This window comes from Adiantum capillus-veneris, chromosome 24, assembly GCF_014529385.1.
Source record: "Adiantum capillus-veneris isolate H3 chromosome 24, ASM1452938v2, whole genome shotgun sequence".
NCBI lineage: Eukaryota > Viridiplantae > Streptophyta > Polypodiopsida > Polypodiales > Pteridaceae > Adiantum > Adiantum capillus-veneris.
The window spans coordinates 85,765,890-85,778,903 of NC_140954.1; the positions used below are offsets into that span (position 1 = coordinate 85,765,890).

The 13,014-nt window shown below is 45.0% G+C and overlaps 1 protein-coding gene and 1 pseudogene across 1 annotated transcript in view; one reads left to right on the forward strand and one right to left on the reverse strand.

Moving 5' to 3' along the window:
- The window catches only part of LOC147426705 (uncharacterized), a 67,285-nt gene that overhangs the window by 42,154 nt on the left and 12,117 nt on the right, over nt 1–13,014 (forward strand). The gene's annotated exons all lie outside the window — the stretch shown is intronic.
- On the reverse strand, nt 5,911–8,982 carry LOC147426706 (uncharacterized; annotated as a pseudogene).

Consider the following 13,014-nt stretch of genomic DNA (forward strand, 5'->3'; position numbering starts at 1 on the left):
TTGTTTCAGCCCATACAAGCTTCTATTGAGCATACATACCAAATTTTCCTTGCCAAGGATAACAAAACCCTCGGGTTGCTTCATGTAAAGTTCTTCTTCCACATCACCATGCAAGAAAGTGATATGTACATCCATTTGGTCCATTTCCAAATCAAGAGCAGCGACTATGGCAAACAATACACGCAAAGTGGTCATCTTCACAACAGGAGAGAACACTTCCTGAAAGTCTATGCCCTTGGTTTGAACATATCCCTTTGCAACAAGCCTTGCCTTATAGTTGGGTTTTGCATCAACAGTCTTGATTTTATACACCCATTTGTTAGGAATAGCTTCCTTCCTTTGGGCAATTCAACCAAATCCCAAGTATGATTAGCATGCAAAGCTTTAATCTCTTCCTGCATAGCAAGCTCCCACTTGTCGCTGTGCTCACATGTCTTTGCCTCTTTATACGTAAGAGGCTCTCCCTCATCTGTCAACATAATGTAATGCAAAGAGGGGTCATATCGACTCATAGGCCGTCTTTGACGAGTAGACCGCCTCACCCAATGATCCACATTATCTGGCAATGGGTTTACATCAGGTGGCACGATAAAATAATCAACAATGGGCTGCTATACATCATTTTCAGCACCATTTTCAGCATTGTTTCTTGGTTGCAAATGCCCTTCAGGAGCCTCAATTTGCTGTCCAACATCATCTGGCTCAAACACCACTGGATCATCTACATTTTCAGCCATTTGTGGTGCATCCCGAGGGTCAAAAATAGGCCTAATAGGTGGTTGGTCATGCTGAAATTTCACCCTTTTATGGTCATGCTTTGAGGCACAATTGTTGTAGCCTTGCCTCATTAAAAACAACATCCCGGCTACGTACAACCCTTTTGAGCTGAGGTAACCAAATCCTGTAACCCATTTCGCCTTCTTCACCATATCCCATGAAGAGGCCTTTAATGGACTTCGCATCTAATTTACTCCTCAACTCATGCACAAAAGCTTCGCAACCAAAAATGCATAAGTGATCATTGAAGCAGGCTTGCCAGACCAAACCTCTTGAGGGATGTCACCTTTCAAAGACATGTGAGGGGATCGATTGCATATATGCACTGTAGTTTTCAAAGCTTCTCCCCAAAATCCATGAGAGAGATTAGCTGTGGACAGCATGCATCTCACCCTCTCACAAAGTGTCCTATTGAATCTTTCAGCCACACCATTAGAAGAGGGGCTGTATGGCATAGTAAGCTCTTTCTTAATGCCCAAATTTTCACAAAACTTGTTAAATTCAACACTTTTGTACTTCCCCCCATTGTCTGTACGCAAGCATTTTAGCTTTCTACCTGTTTGGGTGGTCACAAATGCATGAAATCTCTTAAACGTAGCAAAGGCTTCATCCTTAGACTTAAGCAAATAAACCCAAATTTTCCTAGAATGATCATCAACAAAGGAGAAAAAATAACATGCACCACCCATAGACTTAGTAGGCATGCTGCATACATCAGAATGTACAACATCAAGCACACAAGATTTACGAGAGAGACCAGAGTAATAAGAACGCTTTACTTGCTTGCCATATTGACATTCATTACAAAAGTCAAGCTTTGTGCCTTTAGCATCAAGCTTGTTCAAAGTACAAAGCTTAGAAAGGCCCTTTTGGCTCATATGGCCAAGCCTCTTGTGCCACAACTCCATGTGAGAGTTAATTTCAGCCAATGCAATAAACTTGCCCAATAGGGCCTTTCCATGCATGCAGTAAAGTGTCCCTTTCTTTGTGCCCTTTACAATCAGCCTTGAGCCTTTAGTCATTTTCCATGATCCTCTCTCAAACAAGATGCTGTAACCATGCATATCCATCTGACCAACAGAAAGCAAACTCTTCTTGATTCTTGGCACATATCTAACATCATGCAAGACAAGCTCATTTGTGCAATCTATGGAGAGATGCACAGTGCGAATACCCTCATTGGAACATGCATGATTGTTTCCAAGGTATACATGGCCACTCTTGCCTGCATCAAAAGTAGAGAAACACTCCTTGATAGGAGTCATGTTAGGTGCAACGGAATGAATGTTGTATTTTCTCAAGATTAGTGATCTTTATTTGTTCAAGGTTCCTTTTAGTTCTTAGGGAAAGAGAGAGCCTTCTGTCTTGTAGAGTGCTATGATCATGAACAAAGTGAGTGGATATTGTGCGTGCAAGTGGATGAGACTGAGAGAAGGAGAGAGAAGAGATATGACACCCGAGAGTTTGTAAAACCCTCCTCCGAAGGCCCCACTGTCGTTGGCGAGAGTGGTCTACTTTGATTGCACAAAGGTGTAGAATGCGTATGCAATGGGACTATGCCGATGACGACGACGACGACTCGATGGCTGAAATCTGTAGTCTTCTATCTGCTGTTTTTCGGGACTGTTTCGGTGGCTGAAAATGACTGTTTTGGCTGCGTTTTTATGGCTGAAAATGGGGGAGCATCTGCAACCAACTTGGGGTGAATCTGCTACTGTATCCTAGGGCTGGAAAACGCTGTAGATCTGAGGCAGTTTGGCTGAAATTGCACTAACGCTGGCTGATTGCAGTTTCTTGCCAAAAATGCTGCAGTTTCTTGTGGGAGGTCAAAATGCTGATGTATCTGCTGTCTAGGCTGAAATCGCTGATGATGCTGCTGGTCTGCAATCTCAAAAACGCTGGTCCTTTGGGGCTGCTGCTGTAGGTCAAAAACGCTAAGGGCTGATGCCTGTGGGTCGCGGGAAAACACCAAGGTGATGGCTCTGCTGCTAGAGAAGGAAACGCTAGGGAGATCTGGGGGTATGGCGAGGTTGGGAGTCCCAAAATGCCAAGGTGCTGAGGTACTGCTGAGAAGTTGCCTGTTGAGCGGGAAGCTCCTGTTGCCTCTTTTGCCAGAAAGTGCTAACTTGGGTTTGCTTATATATTAACTTAGCAAAATTGCCCTACCTACTTTTGTTGGAAAGTCACTTAAAAATAATAAGTGAAAATACCAATAAATAGGAAAATAGGATAAATGCATTGGAAAATTCCCCTAACTGATGCTAATGGATTCTGATGGGAATTCCGATCATGCTGTGTGGAACCGGAGGATATGCATCTAAGCTAAGTGACTGGGCATGCATGGTCTATGAATAGACTCACAAAAGTGCCAGATCATTGCTAATCTAAACTTGGCTTGACTGACGGGAACCCTGCTATGGTGTAGCTTGTCCACGGACACATAGGGTTGGGATGTGTCACATGACAAGTCACATGAAATGAAGCACCGGAATCAACAATCCAAGTCTGGGACAATGCATCATTGACAGTCAACAAAGCATCAATAAGATCACTCTTGGTGATCTGCATGTCCTGTGAATGAACATTTAGAGAGGCACCAAAGTCATAAGCATCATCATCTGACAAAGTGGCACACAAGATGTCCTCTACATCTGACAGCTCCTCAATCACGACATTAGAAGCCACATTGGACTTCTCTTTGTCCTTTGAGCTATCCTGTGCATCTGCCTTGACTTCCGTCTTCTCTTTCTTTTTGTCTCTGCCATTCTTTTTCCGTTCTAACTCAGCTTTATAGTACCTGCAATCGGGTTTCTTGTGACCTTTCCTGCCACATTGATAGCAAGTCACATCGCCCTTGCCTTTGCTGTCATTTCCCCTTTCTTTACTCTTACTGTTACTCCTTTGTGTATAAGCATTCTTCTTTTCTGTCCTACCTCTAACCATGTTGGCAGAGCTGCTCCCCTCTCCACTTGCTTTCCTCCTGATTTCTTCATTCAAGATAGAACCTCTAACACCATCAAAGGTCAAATTGGGGTTATTGGACAACGAAACCACCAAAGTTTCCCATGACTCAGGTAATGTCATAAGCAAGAAGATAGCTTTCAGCTTATCATTAAAAGGGGGCAAGCCTGAATCTTGTAACTGCGACAAAGTACCTGCGAACAACGACAAGTGCTCTGCCGCGCTCTTGGACTCATCTAGTTGCATGCCAACAAGTTTTCGTATCAAGTGCATATGGTTGACAGGCGTTGTATTTTCATACATTCCCTTTAACTTCTCCCACACATCAAAAGCAGTTGTGAGACCTTTCACATCAATGACGGTCTCATTGGTCATGGCCATTTTAATGTATGTAACGGCCTTCCTGTTCATGCTAACCCATGCTTCATCCGTCATATTGTGTGGCTTTACCTGTTCAAGTCCCCCTTCGCAATCCTTAAGAAATAGGATTCCCTGAATCCTGTCTTTCCAAAGATCAAAACCTGTTCCATCGAACCTCCTAATCTCGAAGAGGTTCTTCACATTCGAAGAAGATGAGGCCGTAGTTGCACGAAATAAGAGGGATAATAAGCTGAATTTTTGGGCAAAATGCGCAAAAATCGGAGTATAGCCTCACAGAGATGTGCACTACAGCTCCAAATGGTCACAGGAGCAATTTGGGGCAAAATAGATCGGTTTGGGCACAAAAATCAATATCTGAAATTTATGCGCAGGAAATTTCAGCGAGCGAATTTGTGCTCGAAAACAACAACTTTAGTTGTTTTTAGCCTTACAGAACATACATAAGGCTAATACGCAGCCTTTAGAAGCATGTAAGAGCAAAAGCCCCAATTTGTAGCATCAAAATTGCATGAAATTGAGCCACAAATGGTCATACATTGCCAAAATTTATCAAATGTGCGTAGATTGCATCAATTTGCACTTTCCCCAATGTAATCGCACCATAAAAACACTTGCAAAAACCTGAAATTTGCTTAAAACACCTGTTTTAGGGCTTGTTTTTCGGCAATTTCAGTGTTTTCGGGCAGCGGGGACTTAGCAAAAGTATTCCCACACCTTAATACATCATTTGCAAAACCTGTATTTTGCTGTTATAACCTGTAATTTTCTGTTTTTGACCTAATTTCAGCCTATTTTCGGTCAATTTGGGTTGCCGGGAGCTCTCTAGTGTCCGGGGACGAGTCCTTTGGCGACGAAATTGCAAAATCTCGCGTGAAAGTTGACCTTCTTGGCTGAAATTCAGCGCTTGCAGGTTTGGGGGCAAACCCTAATTGGGCTCTGATACCGGTTGATGAGCGCGCGGCGGTGTGTGCAAGTGAAAGAGCACGCGAGAGTGTGCGGGGTGTGCACCTTGGAGAGGGGCGAGTGCTAGCCAAGTAGGAGGCGCTAGCAGAACGAAGAGCAGGGAGAGAGAGCGCTCGTTAGTTTCAAGGGGATAAGTGAGTGAGTTGATAAAAAACTCACTATCCCTTTATTATTTGTATAAGGACCAATTTAATAAGTTAGTGGCCAAGTTCAACGTGAACTTGGCCAAAGGTTAGTAACCTTTAAAATATACATTAAAAAAGAGCCATTTGGGCCTTTAATCCAACATGTGTGTACTTAAGTGTTAATTCCCGTCGCAGGTTCCTTTTGCAAAGTGCTCTGTGTGTGTGTCTAAAGTAAAGAATTTTCGGGTGAAAGCCAACGTCTATCGCCCTACGGGCCGGTTTCAAGGTTTCATTGCCGGGATACAGGGTGGTCTCGTACGGTCACGTACGTTTTGTCCATGTACGAAGACGTACGGTACTCATCGAACTAGAAAAATTTATGTCATACGACATGGTTACTAACGTTCAAAAATAAAAACACGCAATTCTTAACCTTAGATTTTACACTTACGACAAATAGACAATTGATTATCACATTGGACAAGAATGCAACTTGCAAGTGCCAAGTGCCGACACTCAAGAGTTGAGAATCAAGACAATGAGACAGAATGGCCATGAACTGCGATTCGCATTACATATGTCATAAATCAAAAAGCTAAGTTGAGATTCGATAATCGAGATGATACAAAAAAGTAGGCCTTTTAAGCTTCAATCATGCAAAAAGTGGAAGTAGGGTCAAAAAAGATATGAGAGACACTAAAGTCTAAGAGCTTCCTCGGCTCTCATCATCATCATCATCTTCCTCTTGTGAGCTATGCTCATCGATGTCATCTTCATCCTCACATGAATCGGATTGTGGTGTGTCATAATCTCCCTCACTAAGGAGATTTCCCTCCTTGTCATACTCCGGCTCTCTAGGGTCCATAGTGTTGGATCTACGAATAGGTACATCCTCCAAAACAGAGGCTGCCGCAATGGAGCCGCTTCCCGAGCCTCGCCGCACATAGGTTGTAGGAGTAGTAGCCTCCATCTCACGCCCACGGCCACGAGCATGGGAAGCTCTTGCACCTCTACCTCTTGTAGCCGAAGGGACTCCACGCACAATGACCCTCTTGCGTGATCGTGTGCGAGAAACCCGTCGGTCAATCTCCTCTAGCTCCAAGTAGAGCTCGCGAAAAATTTGCTCCTCCGTCATATCACGCTCTTTGTTGACACTTTTGAGAGTATCAATTGAGAGCTTGCAATCATCAACATTGACCTATTTGACAAGTTATACAAAAGTTCAAAAGAGTCAAGACTCAAGATAAAGTTAGCACATGTGAATTGGAATGCAAAGCCATAGCAAGAAGCAAGTGTGTAGAAAGAGGGTTTACTTGTCTAGCCATAGGCATCTCATGCATGGAGCGCAACATTCGGAGATTGGAGCGACAATAGATGAGCCGCTCCAATTGCTTTGTTGACAGTTTGTTGCGAATGTTGGTGTGGATAAGCGAGTATGTGGACCAATTTCGCTCGCATGCACCGGATGAGCAATCCTATATTATATTCAAAAGATAGTGAGTATCATGTATGTAATATAATTCATGAGAGAGAGAGAGAGAGAGAGAGAGAGAGAGAGAGAGAGAGAGAGAGAGAGAGAGAGAGAGAGAGAGAGAGCGCGAGCGCCAAGGCCCGAGGCTTAAGAGGGTTTACTTGTCTAAGAATCCTTAATGCAACTCTTTGAAGGTGAGGTAATTGGTACCCGAAGCTCTCCCACCAAAGAAGAGGCTTCACCAAGGACTCCCTCTTCCAACATATGGTGGAAGTAAAAGCCGTGCCTCTTTGGCCTCCATAGTTGATTAGCTCTTGAAGGAATGCGCCGTGATGATCTTCCGAGAGGGCCTTGGGAAGGAAGTTGCGGCTCTCTTCTTGTAGCGTTTGGTTTGTGAAAAGATCCGGCTTCTTGTAGGCCGGATGCAAGAGAGCCGCAAAGTGGTGAATGGGCCTCTTCATAAAATCCCATCTCTTTTGGAAAAGAAAGAGAATATCATCTTTCTTGGAGATGAGTGAGAGAGGTGAGGCATAGTGCAAATTAGCAAAAAACATATTGTCGACTTGAGAATGGAGAGCAAAGGAGATACATCATACCGTGTCCCATCGGGTGGACCATCAAGAATGGTTGATGCCTCTATTTCCTTGTATGCCTCATCCATGAAGTGGTGAAGAAGGCCTATGGTAGATCCCTCCATGTCGGTCATTCGGAGCACTCTGTAGATGGGCAAGATGGCTACCACAAAACCCTTCACCTCTTCCCAAAATTCTTCTTTGAGGGAAAGCCGTTGGATGGCCTTTGCCTCTTGTGAGGTTGCCGAGTTCTCTCCTTCACACCATTGCTTGAACTCATCGGACACCATGGTTTTTTGCACTTTGTTTTGGACATCGTAGAGGCGCTCAAGAAGAAGCCACATAGAGGCAAATCGTGTTGCGGAGGGTTTCTTCAACTCCTTGTCAGAGTACGTGCGAAAAATTGCAAGTACTCTCACCTTAGCATTGATGAAGTTGACGATAGTAAGGGCTTGGGTGAGAATGGCCTTCACCCATTCTAGTTCTCCTATGTCTTCCATGAGAAGATCGAGGCAATGGGAGGCACAAGGGGTCCATACAATGTTCTTGTATTCGGCCTCAGTCGGCTCATGCTAGTGCAATTGGATGCATTATTGGTGATCACTTGCACCACATTTTTGGGTCCGACCTACATTAAAGAGAGAAAAATTTAGAACACTTATCAAGAGGGCAAAAAGTAGTAAGTACATACTACACATTGCACAATGCACATTGCACAAGAAGAGGGGACAACTTAAACTCTCACCTCTTCTATTGCCGCTTTGATGTGCTTGTAGATGAATTTTCCCGTGACCTTCTTGCCTCTTGCTCCCGCATCAACCGCTCTCAAGAAGTAGGTGCCAAGAGGGCATGACACGAGTATGTTAATGATGCCCCTCTTCTTACGATCACTCCACCCATCGGAGAGAATGGAGCATCCATATTTTGCCCATCCAGCTCGCACGGGCTCAAGGGATTTGTCGATTTCTGTCCGCTCTTCGTCGAGCTTCTTGGTGAGCATGTCCGCATAGGATGGACCCGTCCACCCCTCACATGGACCGACGGCCGCAATAGCTTTCACCATCCTCTTCCACCGCTCTAGTCGAAGGATGTTGAAAGCAAGATTACACTCAATGATGGTGCGTGCAATCTCAATGTCCGCAAGCCTTTGTCTCTCTTTGAGGAAAGACAATGGACCGGAGCTCAAACCCACCGATTGCAAGAGAGAGGCTTGCTTTGCTTGCTTTGGAGGACGGCCACTAGCACTTGCCAATGCCTTCTTCTTATTGGTAGCCATTGAGCTTGCCGTCGCGTCACCGCTTGCAATGGAGGTAGAGGGAGAAGGACCGCTTGTAGTTGTATCCTCCTCCGAGTAGGTAACATCAATGTCATGCGCCACTATCTGCTCTTGGGCTCTCTTCATCCCCACCTTGCGCGTTTTCAAAGGGAGATACTTCTTCTTGCACTCTTCCAAAATGTCGTCGGGTATATTGGGACATGGACCGGCTTCACCTCCCATTTTCGTCAAGTGGATGATGAGTCGAGTGGAGGAGGAGGTCATGATCTTGGGACAATACTTGCATGTCCACCTACAAATGTTTCGTTTGTCCCTCACTCTCTCATAGGAACGGCAATGCTTTTCAAAAGCTTCATGAAGAGGGGGAGGCATGATAGAATACTTGAAAGTTGAGAGATTTAGAGCTTGAAAGTTGAAACTTGAGAGGGTTACGCAATGGAGAGCTTGAGATTTTTTGATAATGGAGAGAGGAGGTGTGAGAGAGGAAGACTCAAGAGGAAAGCTTCATGGAGGAATGGAGAGCTATGAGGGAGGAATGGAGAGCTTGAGAGCTATGGAGGAATGCTTCATGGAGGAATGGAGAGCTTGAGAGCTTGAGAATGACTCATGAGCTTGAGCCTTGAGTTGGAACATAATGGAGAAGAAGAGAAAGAGGGCATCCTTATATAGATTTAGAGTGTAGACACTTGCCCTTGAACACGAGAGAGAGAGAGAGAGAGAGAGAGAGAGAGAGAGAGAGAGAGAGAGAGAGAGAGAGAGAGAGAGAGAGAGAGAGAGAGAGAGAGGAGCCTAGGCCCTAATGGAATCCAAGGTAAAGGACCAAAGCAATGAGAGAGAGGGAGAGGGAGAGAGAGGAGCTAATGGAATCCAGAGCAATGTGAGAGGGAGAGAGAGAGAGGAGGCTCAAGGCATGTGGGAGGTGAGGGGGGGGGATCTTAGGAGGGATCCTATGCCAAAAAGTAACGTAAAATCCTCCCAAAAAAAAGCGCAGTCAACGGTTTTAAAACCGGTCAAACAGACTAAAAAGGGACCGGATGGAACGTACGCCACCGTCGGACGGGACGAGACCGGACTTGACCGGACGGAACGTTACGTCCGACGGACGAGAACAACTGTGCCGGGATATCAATCACTTTTTTCTCAAGAAGGGAGCCTCGGTTGTTTTGGGTAAAGACACAGTGTACAGGAACGCGAGATTACACAATGGCCGACAAAGGGAAGGGAATTATGGAAGAGGGTTCCTCTTCACAGGACAGACAGGAAATTCTGCATGTTCACTCTACCAAAAAGTGATCAAATTAGGACTGATTTTCTGCTGCGATTTAGGGTTTGCAAGTATGAACCAAGATGAGATAGGGAGAGGTCTCACGGTGGTAGATTGGCCACTAGATCTCTTGTGGGAGTGATGTGGGTCTGCCAAGTGGCACGCTGCTCACCGATTCTCTGAGACGATTGCTTGGATTCTATGACGCATTGGTAAATCATCTTGAAATTTGAGCTTACTTGGTTGTGGGTGGTACGCTACAGTGTTGTGGAATTATGTCCGTTTGCATAGGCAAGAGCCTTTTGCACACATAAAAGTTAAGGGACAGGTTGCAAGATTCTATGTGGTGAAGTTTAAGAACTATTCACCTATGGATGCAAAGTTGATGGAAGAGTATGAACTGTCAGAGTCATCAAATGTATGGCAGCTTTACCTTGAGGCCTTTGGGTTACAGCCTACGTATGCCCCAACCCAATGTGTGCAAAGGAGAGATAATGATAGAGCTACCCCATCATATGTACATATGAATTCAGTGTGATAGATGGAAATGACAAAAGTATGAAGGTCTCATTAAGTCATTTGTATCTATGTGTTACGACCTTTCTTGCGGATACATGCGATGATAAAAGAGTGCTAACAACACAAGATCATCAGTGGCATGTATCTATGTTATGCAATCGAGGACGTTTGCGATTTCAAGAGGGGGGTATGTCACGAGGACGTGGCAATTGCTAACCTTAGTTGTTGGTTTCTTTCCAATGATTTTTGTTTTATTTTTGAGACCCTCTTTTTGAAGTTGCAAATGGTCGGACATTGTATGGCCAATGTGAACGGTAGTTTCACCCGCACACGGGAAGTTGGTCGGCACTGGAACTCGTAAAGTAAAAGGATGTCTAGGCTCAATTCAAGATCATGTAGGTCCCCCTGTCGCACTTAGCAAATTGGTGGATACTAGGAAGTGAACTCAATAAAGCCATAAAGTCAAGGTGGGATCACGAACAAAAAGTATCTAACAGCTGGGCCACATTGCACTTTTGGATGCGGTCCCAATGAGGATAGATGGTCAGAAGACCAGTGGAGCCCAACGGAAGCATTCCCTAAAATTTAGGGAACTACTATTTTAGGCCATGAAATCTATTCGCGTCATTAGCTTCAGATTGACAAGGGGAACATTTTATTACTTTGCTGCAAAGTGTATTGATGCACCAGTTGAGAGATTTTTTAGCAGGAAGCCCAATGTGGAAAAATTACATGTATGAGTGTCAAGTGGCACTTTTTGGCCAATTTACCGAGTTTGGGAGAACAGAACTCGTAACTGACTTTTTGGAGCAGTTTTGGAGGCTGATAACTGTGATTTTCAGCCATTTCTCTCCATTTTTGAGCTTCCTATGACTTTACCTAGGACCAAAGAGCTCATTTTCAGCATTGAAAGGCATCAGATGCGTGTTTACAGAGCTGTTTTGCTACGTTTTCAGCGATACGCAGGTTTTGGCAGCCGTGGAAATCTTCCCCTTTTGCATCTATTTGTTCACAGATGCATTACAGGTCAAGGGTAGAAGAGGGGGCGCTCGATTTATGCTGGGGGGATGCTTCATTGAGAACCTGTCACAGGTTGAGAGCTATGGAGTGCTTTCTTTCCACTCTATGTACAGTGTGGTGCTAGGAGTGATGCCCTGCACACTACACACTGCTCTCTCTCTCCCCTACGTGCAGTTATGTGATGCCCCGCAAGAGGGCTCTTCATTTGATTGATGTACAGCTGTGTGGTTTTATGCTTTTGTGCTGAGGCAAGAGCCTCCTTGAGCAGGAACAGGGGTAGCTAATTGCTACTCCAAAGCAGGCACCGGTGAGGGTCATAACCTCACCGTATAGGTGCGTTTTCAGTGCTGTGTATGCGTTGTAAATTGACTTTTTTTCAGTCATACGGATGCCAGAACCATTGGGAATAGTGTCCCACTGGTAGAGGACAATTCGGGGACTGTTTAGTATTGAAAATAGGGCAAAAACCAGTAAATACAGCGTGCTGAATTTACTGTTTTTGGGTAGGAATCAGAGGGTTTATGCGAGTGGAAGTGAGGTGCAACAGGGGAATTGGTTTCGCGCAAGTTTTGGGGCTGTTACGCTACCGAAATTTGGCCAAAACAGGTGGTATCTAGCTGGATACAGGTAAAGAATCCCGAGGACTCTACTTTGTAATTTACCCTCTCAAAGTATAAAGAAATATCGAAAGGGACGCCAAATTTTGGGGCCTACAGGTTGTCGGCGTTTGCTCGAAGCATTCTAACTTCCGAGCCGTGTGTGTACTTAAGTGTTAATTCCCGTCGTAGGTTCCTTTTGCAAAGTGCTCTGTGCGTGTGTCTAAAGTAAAGAATTTCGGGTGAAAGCCAACGCCTACCGCCCTACGGGCTGGTTTCAACCATCCACTGAAGTCGTGGGTTCTTGTGGATTCTTAAGTTCACGAGGAACTTGGGTTCTTGGGGGCGTTGGGTCTTGGGTCTTGGGGTTCTTGAGGGTCTTGAGGTTCTTTCGGTTCTTGAGGGTCTTGAGGTTCTTGCAGTTCTTCTTTCGCTTGCAATCTGTGTTAGAGAAGGATCTTCTCTTCACCCGATTTCTGCTCTTTTCCGCGTGCGCACCTCTTGGCGGCCTTTCGCTCACACCAAGGTTGCTTTTTTCCACCTCACGTCAATTGGCCGGCCGCTAAGTGCACGGTCCGCTCTCAACGAGTGAAAAGAGAAACAAGGGGAGGTTGGACAAGCCCTTCTTTCTTGGGTTTCCTGTCACTCTTCAAAAACACGGTTAGGAATCGACACGCCCAAGAGGGACTTGGGTTACGTGCGACTGCAATAAGCAAAAAAAATTCTGTGGTTCTTTCCTTGAGTGATACAAAACACTGCCAAAGCTCTGATACCAATGTAAGGTGAAGTGGAAGTGAATGTTGAACTTTGCTCAAGATGAGTGCTCCGAACTGTGCTCAAGGGTTCCTTTTACTTACGGAAGGGAGAGCCTTCCGTTCCTTTAGTGAGAGAGTGCAATGGACACAAACAAAGTGGTGAACACTGTGAATGAAGGTGTTGAGACTAAGAGATAGAGAGAGAAGAATACAACACCAGAAAAGTTGTCAAACCCTCCTTCGAAGGCCCCACCCTCTATGGCGAGAGCGGTCTACTTATGATTGCACAAATCTCGACAATGCTTTGGACTTGCCGACGATGTCGACGACGATG